The sequence below is a fragment of the Poeciliopsis prolifica genome, unplaced genomic scaffold (assembly GCF_027474105.1).
Source record: "Poeciliopsis prolifica strain line A6 unplaced genomic scaffold, Auburn_PproV2 SCAFFOLD002, whole genome shotgun sequence".
Taxonomy (NCBI): domain Eukaryota; kingdom Metazoa; phylum Chordata; class Actinopteri; order Cyprinodontiformes; family Poeciliidae; genus Poeciliopsis; species Poeciliopsis prolifica.
Window position 1 is genome coordinate 21655553 of NW_026562377.1, and position 6648 is coordinate 21662200.

A 6648-nucleotide genomic window follows, 5' to 3' on the forward strand; every position below is an offset into this window, starting at 1 on the left:
GAGGAAACATGCAAGTTAGAATCAGGGAACGTTTTCCTACGAGGGGAGTGGCAGAATCAATTTATCCCAGCTTGACTCACTGTCAGTGTTGTGACATTATTCTTACCCTTATTAGCTCTTGCTTTTGACAGCTTGTCCTGGAAGATTACTGCCTGAAAGGAGTGCAGGAGCAATTAAGATCCAGCAACACTTGGAAGAAAAAAAATAAAGGAGGTTGTTTATGTGCTTTGTGACTCAATGGCAGAAGCGGAGTCGTCTTCATGAACCACTGCACCCAAAATGTGATTTATTCATCATCTAAAATTGTGGAAATATTACAAGCTTGAGAATGTAAACGTCAACGTCCGCCTTTCCGTTGCTTTATGAAGCAGACAATCAACCTTAAGGCACTGTTTCAGAAGATGAGTGGAAGAAAAATCGGTAAGATTTGTGAACGTAAAGCAAACAGATTTCACCCCAATCTGAACTGAATCAAATTTTTTTAACTTTGTGTTTGCAAGACAACTGGACTCCCGTCCCGCTCTCCAAATATTTCCCCCACACAGAAACCCATAATAATTAGCTGCAGTAACTACTTGTCGTATCAGAGGCCAATCAAAAAGCAGATTAGATGTCATCATATCCACTTACTGACTTCCTATTAGATCAAAATGACTCTTTGGGGAAAAAAATGACATAAGAAAACAGAAAGAAAAGCACGTCCTCGAAATCGTGGACATGCTCACAAGAAAATCTTAGTCTAAGAGATTTCCAGCTGCTTCCATTCACCTTCATTAACCGGCAACATCACGTGGATTGTTAATGGTTGTGTGCATCACAGAATGAATTACGACTTAAAGGCAAGTCAGTTTTATCAGAGGGAGCTTTAAAATTCCTGAATCCAGTGCCGGATAGAAAGGCCTCCAATTTATCGCTTCTCGTCTGATATTCCTCCAACTCTCTAGCGCTCACATTCAATCTGGGGACTTTGCTGTCACTATTCCAGTTCATCATTTCACTCTTTTGCGAACTTTGCATTCCCATCTGCCCTGATGCAAACTTAATTTGTTTATTTTTTTTTACTTTTCTTCATTAGTTTGGCATGGATGTACGTATAACTCTCATCAGCTACAAGCCAAGACACAACTATGAACACAAACCTCCAAAGACAGGAAACAAAATAGCCATTAAAGACGGTGTTAGTTTTTGATGGTGTTAATTTTTGAGTGTTTCTATTTCACGCGTGTCTGGCTGCTTTTGAAGAAAGCTGGGGATTTGATGTGAAACACAACGTGAAGCCTAATTACAAGAGCAACAAAATGAGACGACTCTTGTCAGCAAACCATAATGAAGGCTGCAATAAATGTCAGTAGCAAGTCCTAATAATCGTGCTTCGTTGTGCCAAACTGGGTCGTACGTCACCGCAGGAGAAGCCACTCACAATAATCAGCGCGCGCCTGTGTGTAAGTCATCCAGAGCTCGGGATGAAAGGCTCGACTCAAGAGCTGCTCCTCAGAGTTACACTTCCAGGACGATCAGGGAAAAGGCCAGAGTCAGAGCTCACAGATTGTGGCATTGATAGCACCCCCATGTGTTAATTCACTGTGTTAACCTTTCTTTGTTTTGTTTTTTTAAACCAAATTTGATTTACATCTGAACTCACTGAAACGCTTTCTCATTTCTGCAACGTCCAAATTGCAGCTCAGTTATACGGCAAACAACACGAACGCATTCAGCCGCCGCCGCCTCGTTAATTAGACTCAGTCAGACAGATTACAAACAGATTATTTCAGAGTAATCCTGCGACGTTTATGCATTTGATCAGTGGGTGGCACAGCACTGTTGGTTCTTGACAGCTCTTATGCAGTTGTTACATGTTCATGTAGGCTATGTCCTAAACATCTCATCTTTGAATCTCGGCAGCCTCCAGACGGCAGCCGCGCTTTTAGTCTAATAATGTGTAGATTGCTTTTCTCTTTATGCACCAGCATATTCCCGACCATTAATAAATCCAGTTGGATTTCAGACACTATTTAATGTGGCGTCTGATTTTTTTTCTTTCAACTTACTGATAATATAGAGCTTGACAACCAGACAACTCTCTCCGTCTCGTTTGTACAACATCACTGCTGTCAGGATCAATAAGTGCGTCTGTACATCATCCGGGCTGCTGCCTCCATTTTACGTAGACGATAACGCAACGGGCTTTTCAGACTTCTTGAGGATGTTCATCCAGAAAAGTGTGACACAAATATCTGTCCTTTATAACAACGCAGCTCTGTGACCTAATATGCCTTAAAAAAGGATGAGACGAATTCAGCAGCTTCCTGTGAGATTCAAATGAGAATGAGTGAAACATTCGGAATCTGTGAGACTCATGTTAGAGGAATGTTGTGATTTTATCCACCTGCTCTTCAGGTGAATCATGTACAGAAGAGGATTAGGGCTATTAAGACCACTGAAAACAAAACAACAAAGAATTCAGACTTTCTTCTCAGAATTTTGACTTTTTTTTCCTCAAATTTTTACTTTAGTCTTCTGATATCAAGTCAGGATTCTTTCTTTGTTTTATTCACCCTTTTTGTGTAATTTTATTATTTACCTGTTGTTTCAATGAAGAAAAAAATTAACAATAAAAATGCATCATTGCCTTCCTTTGAGTTTGACACAGTTTCACTAATTTTCTTCCCTGAAAATAATTCAGTGTCAACTCTATTTTTTTAATCAACCCTGAGATTTAAATGTTGCAGGTCTGACCCAGCACTAGTATTACTTGACCTTATTCCATAATATGCAGATACTCTGTCTGCACTAGTGAAGATTTGCTCAATTGAATGTGAGCTACTGTAACTTTAATTTTTGATGTCATTTGGGAGAAGTATTTGAGTTTTGACATTTCATTCCCTGATTGTCAGCCAACTCTGACATCTGCAAAAAATAAAATCAGACATCTGATTTTTTTTATACTATGTATAGTATGCAAGCATCTATAGTAAAATGTTGTGCTGTTAGAATATGTTGCCTTTCTTTTTTTACATGGTAAGCAATGTGTTCCTTATTCCATAACCTACAGACATGTGGCAAACCTTTTGTTGTCAATATACCCCAGCAGAGGAGACTGCAACCTCCTGCAGACTGCGTAAATCTGAGCACTTTAAAGTCACCGCCTTTCCAAGCCTGTACGTTCATTTTATATTCTATATAAATGAGTAATAACTAATCAGATAATGAACTTTCTTTTCTATTTCCCAATGTCAAATCAAATCATGCCAATAATGGGTTGACAGTCGTACCTCCTACAGTAAATACACATTCATATTTTTGAATGTGTATTCCTTCCATCAATGAAAACATTGATTTGATTTGATTTCTTTTGTGAAGATTGCTTTTTTTTTTTCCATGTACGAATGTGTCTCGCCTCAGATCAAACAGCATCAAAGCCTTTCTTCGGGTTAGGCCCACAAGCTCAGTGTCACAAACAGTTGGCGGTCCCGAAATGTTATGATAGAAATGAAAAGAAAACAATGAGTGACGCTTCCTGGCAAGACTGTCAGTCCTGTAAAACCGATCTGCTCTGCTACTGAGCTGTGAAGTTCACGCGTCTCCAGGCGAGAGGAGATGAAAGGGAAACGAGGCTCGATAGCAAACGAAGCAAATGCTTTCCTCGTTTTTGTTTTACTTTCTTTTTGTCGGGGCGAGTTGCGGCAACATCCTGGTTGAAAGGTGACGCCATGCTTCCCACTAGGAATTGGACTTTGTAGTGTGTCCCTCGTGTTAAATCACAAAGAAGCGGGCGTGTGACGCAACACGAGCCAACGCAGCGCCGCTTGAACAATACACAAGTCGTACATCGGCCTCTGTTCTTGCAGACGCCGACTTCCTGCACCGTAAAAACTCAAGGACGTCGTTATGGAGGTCGATTTGTTGGGTGTGCTTCTCTTCCGAGCCGAGGTCCATCCTTCCCAGTTTCTGTTTTGTCTTCTAAAACGGACCAGACTCACCATCAGCTTCTCTTCCCCTGGCATGCAAAACATGATGTAAAGAGAGACGAGAGCAGTTCTGCAGAAGAAGATGTAAAAAACATGGCGAACATAACCGCACACATTTTTACACCAGAAAGACATGACCTCAGAAAACAGAGAAAGCGGCTTTAAAATGAAGCTCTCTGCCCTGTGTGTAGAAGTAATTTCCCTCTAAACCTAATAACTGCTTCTGTCACCCTTCAAACAGCTGCAGTTACGAATTTGTGAGAACTGAGGATGAGTCTTTATACAGGAAGAATCTGCGTAGAGACGCCTCAATTCAGCCACAGCGCAGTTTCAAAGCATGAACAGGTTTTTTTTTTTTTTTGTTTTTTTCCATAGAGAATATCAACCGGATTCCGATTTGGGGTAAACGTGTCTTCATGTCAGGGAAATATTTACCCATTTGCTGCCAGAGCTTTTTGCAAGGACCTCTTCCCTGTGTGAAGGAGAGGAGTTAGGGCAAAAAAAAAAAAAACATGTCAGAGGCAGCTGGAAGCTCAGCAGAGACTTGAACCTGTTATTTTTATCTGCCCATCACTTGTTAGTGGCAGGCAGAACAACAAACACACCCACGTGTTGAATCGTAGTAGCAGATTTCCCACCCACTTTATTTCAATGATGGGGCAAAAGAAAATATAAGATACAAGCCTTTTCATGCATACAAGTGTGGACCGGTGTGAAATAGCTTTTGGCAGACGTTTTGGTTTCCATCTGGGTGTATCATGCCCACAGTGCATACAAATACCAAGCAGGGTTACAGCGCCCACTAAAAAGAGTCATTACCACAGACAACACCAAACTCAGATTGTTTATTTGTGTGTGTGGATTTTCTCCGGTGGCTCAGTTGCATACATATTTAAGCATGCTGCTGTCTAGTGCAACTCATCCCTCCTCTTGACTGTTTAATTTTCCATTTTGGAAAGAGTCACAAAACGTGTTATCTTCAGCTGGTAGACAAATCCTACCTTCACTCTGCTCGGCCGCCGCTGCTGCTTCTAATGTAAGGAAAGGAATGCAGAATAACATCAATTTGACTGAAGCTCTAACTTCATGTATCATTCCTGCGACTATGGCTGCAGTGTTAGAGAAAGGAGTCACCTTTGTCGAGATTTGAAAGAGGCTGTCTGGCAGGGACATCATGGCTCAAGAGGGGCATCCTCTGTCCCAATCGTAGAATGAGTTTAAATTCAAGACACAGGCTCACTTCTGCTTTTTTTTTTTGTCAGGTCAAAACTGCAAACTTCAATGCATTTCTTTGGAATTTAATGTCATAAGCCATCACCATTTTCCTTTTAATCTCACGAATGAAATTCTGAAATGGGTGGTGGATTTGTATTCAGTGGCTGCTGCTCTGTAAGAACCGTAGTTTGTGGAAATGACAGCTGGAAGTTTCGGGGTCTCAGTCGGCTTTACATTTCTAAATATTGTGAATCCCCTCACCCTCCACAGTCAAATTAGACACCTCCAACAAACTTCTGCAACATTTAAAAAACAGCTGTTTTTACCGAAGACCATGAATGCTGCCACAGAGGTCACCGGTGTCAGCTCACTTAATGGAGTTTGGCATTTCTGTTGACGGGGTACCAGGTTTTACAGGTCAGGAAGTCTTACACCAGCATCCCATGCTTTGAAATAACGACCCGCCGCTTCGCGGTTGTGCCGGAGCTTCTGAGTCGACGTTTGAAAGATGACATGAAGCTTTAGCTGAAGACTTGGCCTCTTTCTGTCAGTGAGGCGAAGGCGGAAGCTGTGGGCCGTCATAAAGAAATCACACAGGGAGGGAAAGTGTTGCGAGCTTTATGTAGGAGCAAAGGGTTTTATTGAAGGTTGGGAAATTGGTTCAGCTGTGAGGCGAAATTGCATTTAACCTACATTTTGAGCATTCCAGTTAGTACTTATAGAGATGTGACATAATGAGCTTTTTACACTTTTGTTTTTGACCCTTACAATTTTGAACATTTGCACTGTTTTGGGGGGGTTAGTTTACAGGAATGATCACTTGTTCTGTACGGTCTTAAAACATACGTTCATATCAACAGTTGTGTCAAAAACCAACACAATTGCTGGATGAATTGTTTGTTTTGAAGGTGTGTTGTTCTGAGTTCTGTTATTTCTCTGATGAATTAGACAAACTATCACTTCTTTCCTCCAGCAGATGTGAGCAGTTGTACACACAAATCCTCAGGCGCAAACTGTTTTCCACTGCTGACTTTTGTTTTCACTTCTGTTTAATAATGACCTGTCCGCTGACCGCTTTAAAGCCAAAACCTGCCTTTACTTTGCGAAATGTCTTTTCTCTCGTTCTGTGTTCAGAGACTCAGGGACGTGAAAAGAATGAGGATATTTTGTTTTCTGCTCGACTTTGAATTAGACAAATACTTACTGTGAAGTAACATAAACCAAATATAGGGTTAGGATATTTGTGTTTCGATCATTTTCTTTTTAGCTTTTTCAGTTTAGTGGGTTTTGTGACATTATGTTTTTCTGCCTGTGTTCATTGTTAGTGCTTTTTGTGACCTTTGTGTTTAGTTTCTTTGTTAATTCTTTTCTTATCTTCTTTGTGCTTTTAGATTTATGTGTCTTATCAGTATTTTTCTTTTCCATTGGTTTTTTAGTTCCTTTAAGTTGGTTGGTTTCTCTCTTC